General features: G+C 36.8%; 1 protein-coding gene and 1 non-coding gene across 2 annotated transcripts in view; one reads left to right on the top strand and one right to left on the bottom strand.

Moving 5' to 3' along the window:
- SLC35F4 (solute carrier family 35 member F4) overlaps positions 1 to 17,846 on the bottom strand; it is a 277,152-nt gene that overhangs the window by 234,673 nt on the left and 24,633 nt on the right. The window lies entirely within an intron of this gene.
- On the top strand, positions 13,176 to 13,282 carry LOC130042151 (U6 spliceosomal RNA). Its single transcript, XR_008795125.1, has one exon. It is a non-coding gene; the product is annotated as a U6 spliceosomal RNA (small nuclear RNA).

Here is a 17,846-nt window from a genome sequence, read left to right as displayed (position 1 = left end):
CATTTACTCTATCAATAACACTATTCATTATCTCTCATCCAAATGATTGCTATTTTAGGGAAATAAGTCTCTGTATATTCAGTCTGTTTTTTCTCCAAACTGTTTTATCTTTTAGAACTCTAATTTTACCATCTCTGTGCCTGTATTTATTTGAACCCCAATTGACTTTATGGTAAAATATGAATTTATTAGTCTGGCACTCAAGAGCTAAACAATCTATTGTCAAATTATCTTTTCCTTCTTCCTCTGCTTCATTGTATTGCTAATTCTGGAACCTATTTTTACAGGAGTGCTGACAATAATTTAACTCTGAATTTAAAAGTGTTGCAATATGTAAAACTACAAATCTTTACTCAATACGCAGCCTTCCAAATGGTCTCTGACTACCAAGCCTCCTGGTAGTCTCGTCTTTGTTATCCTTTTCTTTTGCCTAGCAATTTCATTCTAATAAGAAGAATACAGCAAAATGTATAGAAGTCATTCTCAATATTGTGTTATTAAGGATTGTGACTTCCATATTTCTATTCATCTTCTCTCATCCTCTAAATTTCTTGAACCAAAGAAGAAACATTCATGTTGCAAGATAGTCTATCAAAATAGCTACGTGACAAGGGATCAAATGCAGTCTCATCATAACTGTTCAAAAGGTACTGAATCCAGTTCATTAATCATTAGGAAAACAGGTATGCTGGAAAGACTATTCTTTCCAGGTGAGCCTTGAGTTGACAGTAGCCTGGTAAGAAGCCTATAGCAAGAGAGTGTTTTAAGTGCTTTAGGAGTTTTATTTAAGTCTACAGAAGTTGTGATATATATATATTTAAATTATGCTCATAAATTTGGGCATTAATTAACAAGAAATTTAAAAAATAAGGCCATCTTGTTATTCACATAATTATTTCAATAATTTGATAATAAATAAAAGCTCTCAGTGAAGAGATGAAAAGCCCCATGGAATTGAAAGAGGGGAAGGTGGCATACGTGTCAAATAATCAAAGAAGACTTCATGAGGTACATGCATTTGACAAGAGTCTTGATTATCACTGAGAATTTAGACACGGGGAAAGAATATAATGGAAAAATTGCTTAAGAAAAACAAAGGGGCTAAAAAGCACCCAAACACACACACACACACACACACACACACACACACACACACACACAGTAGCAATATCCAAACTAAATACATCTCCAAATTAACTCTTTAACTGAACTTCCACACCTTGCAAGAATGAGGGCTAGTGTGAGAGAGGGCAAACATTCTTTTAAAAGGCCTCTCCTTAGATCTTGAGAGGGCTCCATCCAGGTGAAGGGTCTTCAAGTGGCACTGTCACCCACTTCATGATGTCTGTCCCAGGTACCAGTCCACAATCTCCTCCTATCTATTCCTCTGCCTCCAGATTTGCTAGCAGGCTAATCAGGATAAGCTACAATGTTGTAATTAAAGCAATTTCTCTGTCTGTAGAGATAACTGACATTTCTCTTATTCAAACCACTTTCACTATCACTATCACCCTGTTGTTCATCAATTTGCACGAGTGGGCACCAGTAACATTCATCCCTGTCATGTGCTAGTGTAGCCCTATGGCATGATGGGGGCTCTTTCAGGGTCAGGGGAATGAGGACCATCATTGTTACTGTCACGGGTAGCTTGCCAGGCTCTGCCATGTGGGCAGGATACTCTCAGTAGCTTGCTGGGCTCTCTGAGAGGGATGGAGGCTTTTGGGGCAGCTTCTAATAACCTTTACAGGTGTTCCCAGTCATGCATATATGTGGGCAAGATACTCTTGGTAGCCTGCCGGGTTCTCTGAGAGTGAGAACTAGACAATAAGAGGTCACGCGGCCACAAATGCAGCCACGTGCTTCCAGGAGCTTGGTTTTATAGTCTCTGGATCTTGGCCATTGATTGGATTACACAGCAGTTGGTGGGTGTCTAGCTACTAGAAGATGGGGAATCTGGGTGGAGGAGGCCCAGTCCTGAACCAGTAAGGATTGGAGATCTCAGCCCTGCACACCTGGGTTCCTCTGCTGGTCCCTTCATGCACGAGGCTCATCCTAGCTTGTGGAGAGTGGTCTCAGCATGTCTGTGACTGGGTCCCGGAGGTCTTCAGTTGCCAGAGCTCTACTCAGGGCAGAGAGGGAAACTCAATCCACCCCGCTCCAAGGGGCCCCAGTGAGGACAGCCAGATGCAGGGGCAAGAGACTTTGTGTTGTTGCTCCCAGAAGAGAACAAACCACTTTACAGGCCTAATAATAGGCCAGATTTATAGAGCAGATATTATATTTGATATTGCTTAGAGTTACTATGAGAATAAAATGAGAGGATTTGTTCAAAAGCATTCTGCAAACTCAAATGTACCTAATAATGTAAGTTGTATTAAAATTAAAATAGTATATCCTAATACAGGAAGCTGAAAACCAGTGGTGTTCTATTATCACCTTGAAAATCATTCTATGAATCTCAGAGCTGAGACCCTAACCTAGGATATTTACTAGGAATACCCATTTCATAGTCATGTAGAAGACAGGCTCTAAGTCAAAACTCAGCATTAATTGCTCTAAACGTTCTTGTATTTATTATTATTCATTATTGTTAATAATAATTATTATTACTATTGCTCTAAAACGTTCTTTTATTTCTTTGAACTTGTTTGAACCATGAAATAGGAGGTAAAACAAGTATTTAACAGTCTATTGAGAGAATTTTTTAAAAAATTAATGCATGTAGGTATTTATAATAATTCCTGCCAAATAGTAATTGCTCACTAAATGGAATTTATTTTGATTGTTACCATTTTGTGCCATTTTCACCGAATCACTGAAAACCCACCTTCAACATCTTTCCACTTTTCATTCCAAGTTTTTCTCCCCCAGTTTAACTTCTTGGGCTGAAGCTTCATATTCAAAAATGGCTTGGAGCACTATACAAAGCCTCCTGTCCTCCATCTTTTCCAAGATTCAACTGTGCCACATTCCTTCCAAACCATGAACTCCTACCTTCAAAGTGTCAGTTAATTACTTGACGGACTAATCTAATAAGATATTGACTCTAGGATGGGATATTTCATTGCTCTTCCTTCCACATAAGCTATTTTCATCTTTACAAAAGATCTCCAAGAACTGAGAAGATAGTATGGCAGGTAAGGTGTTTTCCTTGCTAACCTAGGTTCAATTTCAGCACTCCATATGGTCTCCCAAGCATCAACAGGAGTGATCCCAGAACACTGGGCAGCAGACGATCCTCATACATCAAAAACAAAAGATATACAATAACACAAGGTATATGCTAAACCACAAGGATGCCCCTTGTCTCCTATAAATCTATAGCTCACATTTGAAAGACTATAGGATACACAAACCTTAGAAGTCAGATCAGATTTTACATGCTTTGGAGAGAGAATGAATAAAGTTATTTTCTCATAGCCTGATCAAAAAGTATATTTTAAAGTCTGAAGTCGGGAAAAGAAAAAATATTGTGAAATACATATACAAAATAATGATTCCCCAAAGAGTCACTTGATCACTTGGTCACTTGACATCCTGTTACTTATCAATTTGCTCAAGCAGGCGCCAGTAATGTCTCCATTCATCCCTGTCTCATGCTAGTGTAGCCCAATGGCTTCTGCTCATTCTAGGAACACGAAGAGCCTCAAACTGATAGTTCAGAGTCTTGATGAAGAAGTCTGGTCATCTTGTAGGTGGGCAGCCACGTGGTCTTTTGACGTTTGGTGGAATCCAGTCAGTAACAGTTCTAGTTCAGTGGTCATCTCCAAATCTTATTTCATGTCCACCCCATCTGATTTTCAACATCTTGGCAAACAAGACAGCATCCCTTATTCTTTATTTTAAATTTTTATTAGTGAAACACCTTGAGGTACAGTTGTAGACTTACAAATTTTTGTGCTTGGGCATCCCTGATTCTTGACCAATTATGGAGGTCAGAACTCCAGATTCTTTCTCTCATTTGAGTGAAACATGATATTACAGGCATAGCTCTTTTGATTCCTCTTTGGGAGACCCGAATTACGTTCTCATTCTATGTTCATAGAGCCCAGGTCTCTGAGGCATATGTTCATACAAGAAAAACAGTGGAATCAAAGAGATGTGCCCGGAGCGGAGGTTCTTCGTCCTCTTAGCTATTTCTCCGATGCTCTTGAAGGCATTCCAAGCCACTCTCTTCGTCCTGCGCAACTCAGGTGCCAGGTCATTCGTCATGTTGACTTCTCGACCTCGGTACACATAACTGTTGCATTTGAAGATGGTCGTTCCCTTGAGAGCTAATGGAATGTCAGGAACAAGACTGTTTCTCATGAACATTGTCTTCGTGAGATTCAGCTGGAGTCCGACCTTTCCACATTCATGGTTGAAGTCGGCCAGCATTTGTGCTGCTTGGCTAATGTTTGGTGTTATTAGAATGATGTCATCAGCAAAGGAGAGGTGGTGTAGTTGTCAACCGTCTATCTTTACTCCCATTCCTTCCCATTCCAGTTGTCACATGACGTTCTCAAGGGTGGCATTGAAGAGTTTCGGTGAAATGGTATTACCCTGCCAAACCCCTCTCTTGACATGGATGATCACTTCTTTGTAGAATGGTGATATCCTGGTAGTGAATCTGTAATACAGCTCACTGAGGATCCTGATGTATTGAGTTTGAATGCCCTGATTGGCTAGGGCTTTGATACTGCTTCAGTCTCAACAGAATCAAAGGCCTTCTTTAAATCAATGAATGTTAGACAGAGTGGCATCTTGAACTCCCGAGAAACCTCAATGAGCTTGGTTATTGTGTGGATATGGTCGATGGTGCTGAATCCTTTGTGGAACCCGGCTTGCTCGCGTGGTTGTCCTTCATCTAGTGTTCTGCCAATCCTATTCAGGATGACTCACGTGAAAGACTTGTAGATGAAAGACAACAGGCAGATTGGGCAATAGTTGCCAATGTTGTGCATGTCTCCCTTCTTGTACAGTAGTACAGTCCTGCTGGTTTTCCACTGGGATGGAACCTTGCATTCAGACAGGTAGCATATGAAGAGCCGAGCCAGTGTATTGATGAGTACTGATGGCAGGTTCTTCAGGTGTTCAAGTCTGACCTTATCTGGGCCAGGTGCTGTTCATTTCTTTACCTATGAAATGGCGTGTCGGATTTCAGAAGGGAGAACGTTTGGAACGACATATCTGTCCTGCGGAATTAGGTATGTGAGCAGGTGGATGTGGTTATCAAAGAGATCTGATGCCTGTTCGTTCCCCAAGGAGTCTCAGAAGGAAAATCAACATATTAAATAGACATGAAGGAAAAGCAAATTTCTCTCTTTAAAAATAAGTAGGAGATACAAACTAATCTCGGACCTGAGCATCTTGCGGCAGAGATGGTCTGGGACTTTGCAATAGGCCTTCTCTGCTGGACCACTCCAGACAGGAGCAGGTGTTGTCCCTCCACCTGCCCTCTAAGAGCTCCAGTGATCGCCATTTTCTAGAAGTTAGCAAAAAGCACCAGTTACAAGTTCTGGTGATGACAAATCCCAAGTCTCGTGGGACAGGGGAGGAATGAGCCCTCCTTCCTCCCGCCCTGATGGGACACTGAGATAATGCCATATCCACTATCTACTTAAGCTCCCACGTGACTATGATCCAAAGACACACAAACGAATTGTGGACCAGAGCAACTTGCAGCAGCGATTTCTTCAAACCCTAATTATTAAAATCTTAGAATTCTTAGAGCGAGAGTGGCCACGTGACATTATATCATATCCATAATAAGCAATATTAAACACATTGTCTAGTATTGCCTTTTCAGAAGTTATGAGAGGTGGTAGGAGTGGTCTCAAAATGTCAAAGGTAACTAAAGTAGAGAAAGAAATTTTGCAAATTTTGCAAATTGTGTGACACAGTCAGGGGGAGGTGTGGAATTGGCAGGCAGCACTGGGGATTTTGGTAGTGGAAAACATGCACCGGTGAAAGGATGGGTGTTTGATGACCATCTGATCAAAGTTCAAACATGAAATTTTTGTTACTGTACCTCACGATGAATTAATACAAAATTTAAAAACTTAAAAAAATAAAAAATAAGTAAGAATTTTTTCATATATGTCTTGACTATCTCTAGGTCTTCTTTGAAGATGTTTCTGTTCATTTCTTCTCCATTTTTGATAGGGTTGGAGTTTTTTTCTTATAAAATTCTACTAGTGTTTTATATATCTTAGATTTTAATACTTTAGCAGATGACTAATGGGCAAATATTTTCTACCTGTTTGTGGGTGTCTTTTTATTCTGGTCATTGTTTCTTTTGCAGTGCAGAAACTTCTTAGTTTGATATAGTCCTATTTGTGTATATTTGCTTCTACTTGTTCAACCAATGGAGTTGAATCATTGAAGATACTTCAAAATTCAATGTTATTAAGGTTTCTGCTTATGTTTTCTTCAATATAATTTATAGATTCAGGTCTTATATCAAGGTATTTAATACAATTTTATTTGACTTTTGTGCATGGTGTTACAAAGGAGTCTCGGTTCATTTATTTGCATATGACAAACCAGTTTTCCCATCATTTTTTAAAGAGGCTTTCCTTACTCCACTTTTTAAAAAAATTATTATTATTATTATTATTGAATCACCATGAGATGCAGTTACAAAATTTCATGTTTGAGTTTCAATCATACAATGATAAGACACCCATCCCTCTACCAGTGCACATTCTCCACCACATTTCCCCAATATACCTCCCCTTTCCAGCCCTCCCCCTGCCTCCATGGCAGACAATTTATCTCATATTTTCTCTCCTTTTGGTCCTTACTCCACTTTATATTTTTTTACTCCTTTGTCTAAGATTAACTGTCCTTTTACTTGAGGATCTGTCTCTGGACTCTCAGTTCGATTCCATTGGTATGAGAGTATCCTTGCTTATTTCATTACCATACTATTTGATTGCTACAGCTTTATAGTATAATTTAAAATTGGGGAATAAGCCACCCATCTTCTTTTTCCCTGATATTGCTTTGACTATTCTGGGGCTTTTATTTCTCTATATGAAACTCAACAGCATTTGATCTATGTCTTTCAAAAATGTCATATGCAATTTTTAGTTCAAGGATGGAGAACTGGGTTAAAATAACTATGGTACATAAACACAACAGAATACTATGTATCTACAAGAAAATATTAAATCATGCAATTTGCTACTACATGAATGGCTCTGAAAAGTATCATACTAAAGCAAAGTTAGTCAGAAGGAGAGAGATAGGTACTGAATGATTTCTTTTGTATGTTGGATATAAAGAAACATAGTACGGAAATAAGTGCCCAAAGGCAATAGAAACTGAGAATTGGTCTTTCATAGGACACATATGTAAGTGTGTGTGGTGGGGGGGTGCGGGGGGAAGTTGAACAAAAGTGGAGAGAAGCTGACACTCTGGTGGATGATGGGATTTTGGAATGGCATGAAACCCTGTCACTATTAATATTGTAAATCAAAGTGTTTAAAATAATTTTTAGATTTTAAAATGTGTACAGGTAAAAAGAATAAGTAGGGGAAATGCAATATATAATGGGGTCAATCCAGAAACTAAGGAAAAAGGCTAGAAAAGAAGCACTCCAAACTGATCCAAACGTAGTCCTAGAGATTTAAAATAGAGCATTAGCAGAGTACAGGCCTGACTATGATCCTGAGGGCTGGACTCACCTGTCCAGCTTTGTTTTGCTACAAGATGACCCAACAGCATCTAAAAGTTCTGTTGGCATCCTTAAAAACATTCTTTGCTTTTTTGAAGGTTTTAAGTTAAAAAATACTCTCATATAGAGTAGTGCATGTATGTAAACACAGTAGGTTACTATTTAAAGAACATATTTGTAGAACATTAAAGTATAACAAGAAAATTCAGTCATACAAGGGTCTTTCACATAATAGCTGAAGAAATGTTTTCACAGAAATATATTTGACATCAAACAAATTATAAATTTAAGGTATATAACATGCTGATATGAAACATTTATCCGTTATAATGTGATTACCATTGTATAGTGATAATTAGCACCTTTACCAGGTTCATAATTATCTTCTCTTTTATAATAATTAGAATGATTAAACTCTAGTTTCTAAGTACGTTTAATGGTTATGACACAATACTCTTATCTATAGTCACTAAACTGTGCATTGGAATTCCAGGACTTATTCACTACTTTGTGAAAGTATGCATCCTCAAAAAAATCTGACCTATCCTCCACAGTGAAAAATTATTATTTTAAAAATTTTACCAAAGTTACATTAGTTTCTGACATAGGTTTTATCATTGCTTTATTTTATAACTTGTGAGTATATATAGTTTTATATTTCAACATCACTGGTACACTATATTGTGATGACCACCAAAAGTCTAGTTTTTATCTAATACTATACACTTGATCCCCTTCACCTGTTTTACCTTTGGAGACCACCAGTTTGTTGTCAGAATTTTTAGGGTTTGTTTATGGTTTTACAAATTTTTACAGTAAAATGATTTGTATTTCTCCATCTGACTGTTTTACTGGCATAAGTCCTTGGAGTCTTTCCATGTTCTCACAATGCTAAGAGTTTATCCTTTTTTATATAACTGTGTGTTAATCCATTGTGCATCAGTGCTACATCTTTGCCCACTCATAAGCAGTGGCACTTAGGCTGTTTGCATAAATTGACTACTATGAATAATAGTGTAATAAACAAAGAGGTGCATAGACCATTTTGAACTAGTGTTTACATATACCTTAGATAAATACCCTGAAGAGGAATGGCTGGGTCACATGGCGTTTCTATTTTTGATTTTTAAGAAAAATCTCCCAATTTTTTTCCATGGTGAATGCACCAATTTACAATCCTACCAACGATGTACAATATTTGCCTTTTCCCCCCAAGTCTTCTCCAACACTTGTTGCTGCTTGTATTCTCAATAATGCCATTCTAGTTGGTTTGAGGTAACATTTAATTGTGGTTTTGATTTTCATTTCCAGAATAACACGTGGTAATCAACATCTTTTTCATGTGTGTGAGGGGGGACGTAGCAGGGAAGAGCATCAGCACACATTTTTTCATTAAATGTCTATACCCATTCTATTTAGAGTTTTTCAACATAAAGAGATGCTGTTAAATATGGTTTTTTTCTGTTGATATCATCATATTTGGATATTTTAGTTTGTTAACATGCTCTATAATGCTGATTTATTTGCATATGTTGAGCCATCCTTGGATCCCTGAAATAAATTTCATTTGATCATAGCACATGGTCCTTTCTAATGTATTGTCAAATTCTATATGTTAATATTTTATTGAAAATTTTACTGTTTACCAGACATACTTACCTGTAATTCCCCACTTTGTGATGTCCTTGTCTGGTTTTGGTATCAGGAAAAGATGCTCCTTAAAAATGTGATCCCTATCCATTTAAGAGTCTGAGAATTATTGGTATTAAATCCTCCCTGAATGGATGGCAGAGTTTACAGTAAAGCTGTCTGGCCCTTGACTTTTAGTTTCATGGAGGATTTTTATTACTGTTTCAATTTTCTAACTAGTGATTTGGCTGTTCAGACTTTCTATTTCTTTGCAATTCATTCTTGTATAGTGTGTGATTCAAAGAATGTGTCCATTTCTTCTAGGCTGTTTGATTTGTTGGCATATCAGTGTTTATAGTAGTATCGTATGATCCTTCATTATTTCATTGGTATCTATTGTAATTTCTCCTCTTTAATTTATGATTTAACTTATGTGAGTATTTTTTTTCTTAGCTATTTTAGTTAAAGGTCAACTTTTCTTATCTTCTCAGAGAACCAGATCTTTTATTTAATCCTTTTAGTCTCTGTTTCATTTTATTTCTACTCTTATTATTTCCTTCCTTGATGATTTTTTTATTTTTATTTTGTTTTGCTGTTATTAGGGCAGTGGCCTATTTCAGAATTTTTATTATAATTTAAGAAACATGTTTACAATACTTTTAACAATTATAGTTTTGTTGAACAAAGCTAATGCACCTTCATCACCAATAAAGTACCCAAGACACTCCACCACTGTCCCTATATCTCCTCTAGTATATTTCTTAAAGAATTTTTCAGGGCCAGAGCAATAATACAGCAGGTATAGCTCTTGCCTTGTACCCTTGATCCCTGGCATCTCATATGGTCCCCCAAGCACAGCCAGCAGTAATTCCTCAGGCCACAGCCAGGAGTAAACCCTGGACCTTGCCAGTTGTGACACAAAATCACAAAAAATTTTTTTCCATTGCTAGGATATTTTTTTCATTTCTTCTCAAAAGCTAGATATACAGAAATCAGGCTATTCTTTCTGATATGTGAATATATTTCTTTTACATTTATATACTAGATTATAAAGAACATACTAAAACTAAAGGGTATTTGTTATTTTCTATAGCAAATAAAAAGACTTAGAAAAATTGATTTCACTTTTATATAAAGTTTTGTAATGTGACTTTTTAATAATCATATTCTGTAACTTTTTTATAAACAATATTAATGACAGCATGGTACACTGTGTCAAGAAACTCTAATAAATCACTTTTACAGTGTTGAATATTTATTTATTTACATATTTACTTGTGGAGTCAAGGATTTCATTCAGGGACTTATAGAGGCAAGACATGTGTTGTAGTTATCCCATATTTATTTATTTATTTATAACATCATGAATTATTATTACAAATAAAAGTATTATGGGATGATTTTCACACATATTACAATTTCATTTGTTTCCTTTGAATGAATTGCTAGAAAATAAATTTCTTTGAATGAATTACTAGAAGATAAGTTACTGGATCAAAAGTTAAAATGTTTCGAAAGTTCTTATCATAAATTGCCTGATGTCTTTCCTTTCAGCTTAGAGCAATTTTTTTATCCCACTAAAGAATGGATACAAAATATTCATCTTACCACACTCCTACCATGTAATGATTCAATTTTTTAAATTAAAAAAATTGAGAAGATATGCCTTAGAATTCAAGAAGTTTATAGTTTCTCAGACAAATCACTTCAATAGTCATATCCCAAGAATTCATTAAGAAGTATTATAACACCAAGTGCAATAAACAGAGTTATGATGTTACGAGGAGATTTCTAAGAGATTTGTAATCAGTAGTCTTTCCATGGGGAATTAGTCAGAGTCCCAGCTGAAACTAGGTTGTGCTCTAGAATGGGGAGTTATAAAGAGTTCAATAAGCAAGTATCTACAAAAAGAAAGGGTCAGAGTCAAAAGTGGCAGAAGAACAGCAGGAGAGCAGAGTACTACACAACCAAGGCCTAAAGGGGAAGAGGGAGGGAGCAAGTACTGAAGCTGAAAGAGAGTAATAAACACGTGAGGTGAATGCTGACAGCAGAAGGAGAACCACTAGAAAGAGAACTGGCTTCACTCTCCTCTAGCCCTTCATTTGAGTGAGGGAATGGAGTGACTTGCTTTGAATAAGCACAATTCATTTCCAAAGGGTAGGGAAGAGAGCGTGGTGATCAAACCATTACTGTTTGATCCCATCACCAACTCTTACCCAACCTCCATGATGTAGAAATGAGAGTTTTCCTAATTCCAAAATGAGAGTTTAGGAGGTAGGGCCTTTGGGAAGCATAAGGCTCAGAGGTAGACCTAAGACAAAAGCAACCTTGATGAGACTAGCATCCTTAGAAGAAGATAGCAGAGTTGCCTCTTCCTCTCTCCACCATGTAAGGAAATGTAAAGAACTCAGCAGCCTTCAGGCCAGGAAGGGCTTTTGTCAGAAAGATTCAGTTAACACCTTGATCTTGGACTTTCCAGTCTCCAGAGCTCTGAGGAATAAATGTTTGTTGATTTTGTTATTGGGGCCCAACCACTCTAAGACCCTGCCATAGTGGAAACTATAATTCAGTCTCCCAGTTCACTGAGTAGGATGGAGAAGGGTTGCAAATGATCTGGGTAGGCAAAGACAAATAGGATCTGCAGCACAACAGTGGTCTATGCTCCACAAACCACCATGGAAAATAACAAATTTAGTACTATTGTTTTCTGTGGAATTTTCAAGTAGCAAATGGGACCAATCATGATATAATCACTTCTCTTTACTTCGGTAATTTAAAGAGTGAACATTTTGAAGTGTTTTTCTTCTCAAGAGACTAAAGTATATTTGTAGGCCCAATAACATCTTTGCTAGACATCAGAAACATTAACTGTATCTTTATGTTATTTAGGCAGAAGACTGCATTCTAATAAGCAACTGAGTAAAAAAGCCTACTGTGATTGAATTTATTTTTTTTCCAGAGAACTTCATGGAATATTCATGAATGTTTCATTAAAACTCTTTCTAATCATCAATGTATATCCATTTTTTAACAAGTACACGTTTTTAGTACTGCATTTCTCCAAACGTGCAAATAACTCTGAAAAGACAGCCTTTAATCCCTCACAAATGATTCAGGAGCCCCACTGAGACTTTACCACACATTACTTAGTAAATCCATGAATCTACGAATTTGGAATCACGGAAAACCATAGCAACCAGGGATAAGACTGAAGAAAAGGCCAGTGTTTGAAGGACAACAGTAGGAGGGAGGCTTCCTGGGCACCATAGCTGATTCCCTTTCAGACCCTTCAAGTCCTTTACTTGTCCTTGCCTTAGCCACTCCCTTCTCCTGTGCAGAATCAGTGCAGGAATTTTGTCTTTGCAGCTGAAATGGGTTTTAAAAGTTTAGTTGGCCAAGTCCCCTGCTTGCAAACAAATTATTAACACTGTATATGTGAGAAAAATGAGACCCAGAGACTTCAAGTGACTTGTCCAAGGTTATAACAATAATAAATAGAAAGAAAAAGCACTAGAATCAAAGTTCCAATCTCCCTGGCCCAGTGATTTTTATCCAATTTTTGCATGGTCTATATCTGTTAATGGGATGAGGGAAAGGAAACTCATTCCCCACACATCTCTGACAGCAATAAACTAGCTGTAATGGCCTCTGAAAAAGGCATACTAAAACAGAAATCAATCTATAAAATGGTACACACTGACAAAGAAACCACATTTTCTAGAAAAATTTCCCTTTGGAAAACACCATGAAAACATATAAGATGCTGATTTCTGTCAGCAACAATACCAACGTAGACCCAGAATATGTTTATTTATTCCAAGTCCTCATGATTTTTAGGGAATTTGTTCATTTTGTTCATCATAAATACCTTACAAACATACCACCAGTGCTGGCTTAGGCAGCACATAGACTAAAATTGCAACAATACAGAGAAGATTAGCATGGCCCCTGCGTAAGGATGACACTCAAATTCATAAAGCATTCCATATTTTTGGAAAAGAAATAAAAAATCAAGAAACACGGGTCTTAGAAAAAAATACCACCAAATATCCACTGAATGATGTTAATTGAGCAACTAAAAATCACACATACAAAAGTCCTCCACTGAGAATTAATTCAAGGACTGGTCTCGTGTTTCATCCAGTTTGTTGTCATCATCACTATCCAATCTCAGGGTAGTCTCACTGCAGATGGACAGAATTCTCATCTTCATGGACCCTCATGACTTTCCTTCAATCCAGTAGCTTGGCACACTATGGGATAGTAAACGATGAGCGCCAATGACCATTCCAACTAGATAAGTTCTGTTTCTTTTTTTTTTCACTCTTTTGTGAATATCAGTATAGAAATCCCCGGCCTTGTACCTCCAGAGAATTTGAGACAACATTCTGAGATGAAGCCCAGACTTCTGTGTGCTGTGAAAGCTCCCAAGGTAATTTTGATGAATCAAAACACAGATGCCTGTACACTAACCCAATAAAACTCTTCCAGAATCTCTGAGGCTTGGGGCCCAGGAGACCTATATTGTGACAAAGGTCCCCTAAGTAATTCTAATGCATGCCAAAATCTAAGAAATGCTTTCCTCACTTGATAGGCATAAATCCTTCCATACCACCAGGAGATACAGTGGAGCAACAATCTATACTAAATGAATATTTGAATATACACAGACTCTATCATGCCAGCAGCTAACCTCTCATTATGACTTTCCAATTTGCATAAATGCTAAATTTGCTCCTTAGGGCAGATGCAGAATGTACTTAAATATCCCATAGAAAGTGTGTGCACAATTCTGATGCAGTTCTTATTATTTTTTCATATATTCACAAAGCACCTTTATAACACTCACTTCATGCCAAATAAGAAAACTGCACATTAAACAAGAACACAAACCAAGAAACAGCCTCAGTTTGAAAGTGTCCAATTTTATGATAAAACTCATTTGTTCCTCTTCTTTTATATGTTAAAATAATTCTGAATTCATTTACAAAAATCTGTGCTAAATTAAGTAAAGCAACAATGATATATGTCATTAGCCATTTATAATGTAAATTACATCAGAGGAGAAAGACTCCAAAATCAAAATCAAAAGCAACTTTGCATTTTAAGAAACACTTTGCCAGAGAACAAGACACCAAATATGACATCTTAAAACTTTAGAGCTCAGCGTGTCAATACCCAAAAGACTGAGTCATTAAAAACTGAGAGCAAGTGGGCCCAGAGGACTCCAAAATTTGTTTCAAACAAAAACTACTGAGAGATTTTTCACAGCACATTGGTGTATGTGTTTTTCTCTTTTTTCCTCTACAAATTGATTCTTTCAGCATTGTGCAGGTGCTAACAGTAAACTTCAAAATAATGTCATAAATTATAGAGTGCACATAGTGTCAAATCCTGTAGTCACAGGAGGCTCAAAGTAGTAATAATGCATTCTTCAGTTTTAAATGCATAGAAAAGCAAGCTTTGCGTCTCCAAATTAAAATGGTGATAATTACAAAAGTATTTCGGTAGAATTGATGCTCGGTCTCCAGTGACAATGAAGAAAGGAGAGTAAGATAGGTGTCAGAAAAGATGGTGACATAACTAAACCAGCCTTCTAAATATAGTAGAAGAGCAACATCTTATTTATTCTAATTCAAATTGAATCAAATTTTTTTTGCCAGCATGTCAGTAGGGTGAACTGCCTTTTAAAGAACTGAAATTATAATTTTCTGAAGTGCTTGCAGACCAATACAAAAGTTGCTCTTTGTTTCAGAAATTTGAAAACAGATCCAATGCTATTCATGTAGCCATGGAACAACTTCTGCTTGGAGTAAAATCACCTCATCTTCTTCAGATGCTGTAATCCCATTGTTCTTCATTAGACAGCAGGTCAATTACTAGGTCAGATGGGTTTTATGGAATGTCTCCAGGTAAACTCTGCATTTCGCAAGTTAAATGTCTATATTTCTCTCTCCATGATCTGAAGATAGAGTAATGGATTGTGATTATAATTACAGTTCAGTAACAACAGGAAAGTTTATATAAACCAATCATTTCTAACATACCCATTCCCCATTTCTTTGTTATTAAACTTTATTAAACTAGCTACAGTTGATCATTTTGTATGCAACCAAAATATTGTTTTAGTGATGCACTGCCTCTGTTTCTCCCTTTAGGTCATTTCTTTTAGGAGGAATGACCACTTCTGTCTTCTGTCCATGTCCAAATCTGACCTTCCATCCAGTTCTACCTTGTCTAAGATTTTGCCTTAAATTTCCTCAAGAATGCTTTAGAAATCCATGAGTTTAGGGTTTATACCACTTGTTGGAAACTGGATACATGCTTTTCTGTTTTATAACTACCATATTTTACCATATTCTGTACCTCCAGCATGAATGGGTTTCTGTGTTTTGACATTGATTCAGCAGTATATAAATTCAGCAACTCACAATTCAGTGGAAATAAATGACTGAACTACGGGAGATTAAAAAAAAAGTTCCATAACAGGGGTTATGTGAGTTCAAATGGAAGGAGAATTTACTCTCCCTGTATAGGTTGTTAGAAAGTGATGAAGAAAGTATCGTGATGCTTCAAGAGCAAATTGGAACTCACCAGGCAGGTAAACAAATAAGAATATTTATTGCTCCTTATATCTTTAGGGTCCCTCAGCAACAGCAACAACAATAAGAGAAAATTCTCTTGTTCTAAAAACCCACTGAAAATAAGGGATCAGAAAAAAATCAAATCAAATAATGCTTTTTCTGAATAAACACATCTTTATTGAACTGTTCCTAGGTGAACTGAAATCTGATGCTCTCTCTACCTCCAAGGTCCAATGTTTGCTTAAATGTAATCATGTTAAGTAAGATATATGTGCTTATAGGGGACAGAAAGATAGTATAACCTGTAGGGTGCTTGTCATACACACGGCCAACCCAGGTTCGATCTTAGGCTTCCCATTATAGTCCCTTGAGCCTTTTCAGGAGTGATCCCTGAGCAGAGCCAGGCACAAACTCTGAGAACCACCAGGAGTGAACCAAAAACAAAACAGAAAAAGAAACAAAAAAGTTATATGTGTTTAGATGTATATAAAGAGAATTAAACAACAATCAAGGACTTGCCAGGTCAATCTAATAATAGAACAAAAGGCTCAAGAAGCTCAACATAGGTCTTATTGTAACTACGAGAATCCCCTTTATTTAATGATCTCTTTATATCATATGTGTGGACTGGGGAAAATTAATAAAGATATTAGTAGAACAGAGAGGTGCTACATGAAAAGCAAAAAATACAGGGTAAGTTCAGTGATTAATAGAAAAAAAGTGGATTGAACAGAAAATTTGAGGGGAATAAATAATATTAATAAAAGAAACTGAAAAAAATAGGCATCACTTTTGGAGATTCAATAAGGACACAAAAATTTTTTAATAGGGAACAAAAGATAAGAGTGCTTAGAGAGGTTAAGTAGTTTGTCCAGGTATAGTCTAAGGTTATCTAGAAACAAAAGACAAATGTGACTCCTGACCTCCAGAGCTTATAGTCCAGCATCCTTTGACCAAAGTAGAGGGTGAGCTGAATTCATGCCTACGAATTCAATACATGCTCATCACTCTACAATTATACCTTCATTCCTAGCCAGCAACCAAGTAGGTCAACTATTAGAAAGCCTCACTCTTGCTTCACGTCACACCTTTGTGACTTTCCTAATTTAATCATTGTGGCAGTGATTCTTGACCTAGTACATCCAAATCACCTACTAGGCTTTCTGAAAATGCACAAACCCTGGAACCAGCCCCAAAGACTTGAACTGAGGCCCAGACATTGCATTCTTATAGTATCCACAGGAGATTCTCATACACAGTCAGGCAAAATTGAGAACTGGAATAGTCCAAAATATACTTCAAAGGTTACTATTTAAGATCTAATTAAAATCCAGATATGCGTATCTTATTTTGTTCTCTAAAAAACAAGACAGACAAGTAATATTATCAGGATTATCATGATAATAACAATTTAATCATCTTTATAAATTTTTACTGAATCACAGTGAGATGCATAGTTACAAATTTGTTCATGATTGGGTTTCAGTCACATAATAAATAATAGCCAAGTATCCATCCCTTCACCAATGTACATTTCCCACCACCAATGTCCCCTGTTTTCCTCCCATTCCTGACTCCCACCTGCCTCTAAAGCAGGCACACTGACAGTAGATAAAGGACCAAAGGTAATAGCCTCTCAGTATCTATATTGCAAACCATAGTGCCCCAAAGCAGAGAGAGTATGAGAGAAATTGTCTGCATAGAGGCAGGGGGTAGTTTGGAAAGGGGGGAGGTGTAATACTGAGGACATTGGTGGTAGAGAAAGTGCACTGGTGGAAGGATGGGTGTTCGATCATTGTATGACTGAAACTCAAATATGAAAGTTTTGTAAGTGTATCTCACAGTGATTCAATAAAAATAAATAAATAAATAAATAAATAAATAAAACAGGCACCCTCGCCCTCTCTCTTTTCCTCCTCTTCCTTTTTCACCTTATGGTTTTGAGGTTTGCAATACAAATATTGAAAGGTTAT

This window comes from Sorex fumeus, unplaced genomic scaffold, assembly GCF_029834395.1.
Source record: "Sorex fumeus unplaced genomic scaffold, SorFum_2.1 ptg000098l, whole genome shotgun sequence".
Taxonomy (NCBI): domain Eukaryota; kingdom Metazoa; phylum Chordata; class Mammalia; order Eulipotyphla; family Soricidae; genus Sorex; species Sorex fumeus.
This window is presented reverse-complemented; position numbering and strand designations above follow the sequence as displayed.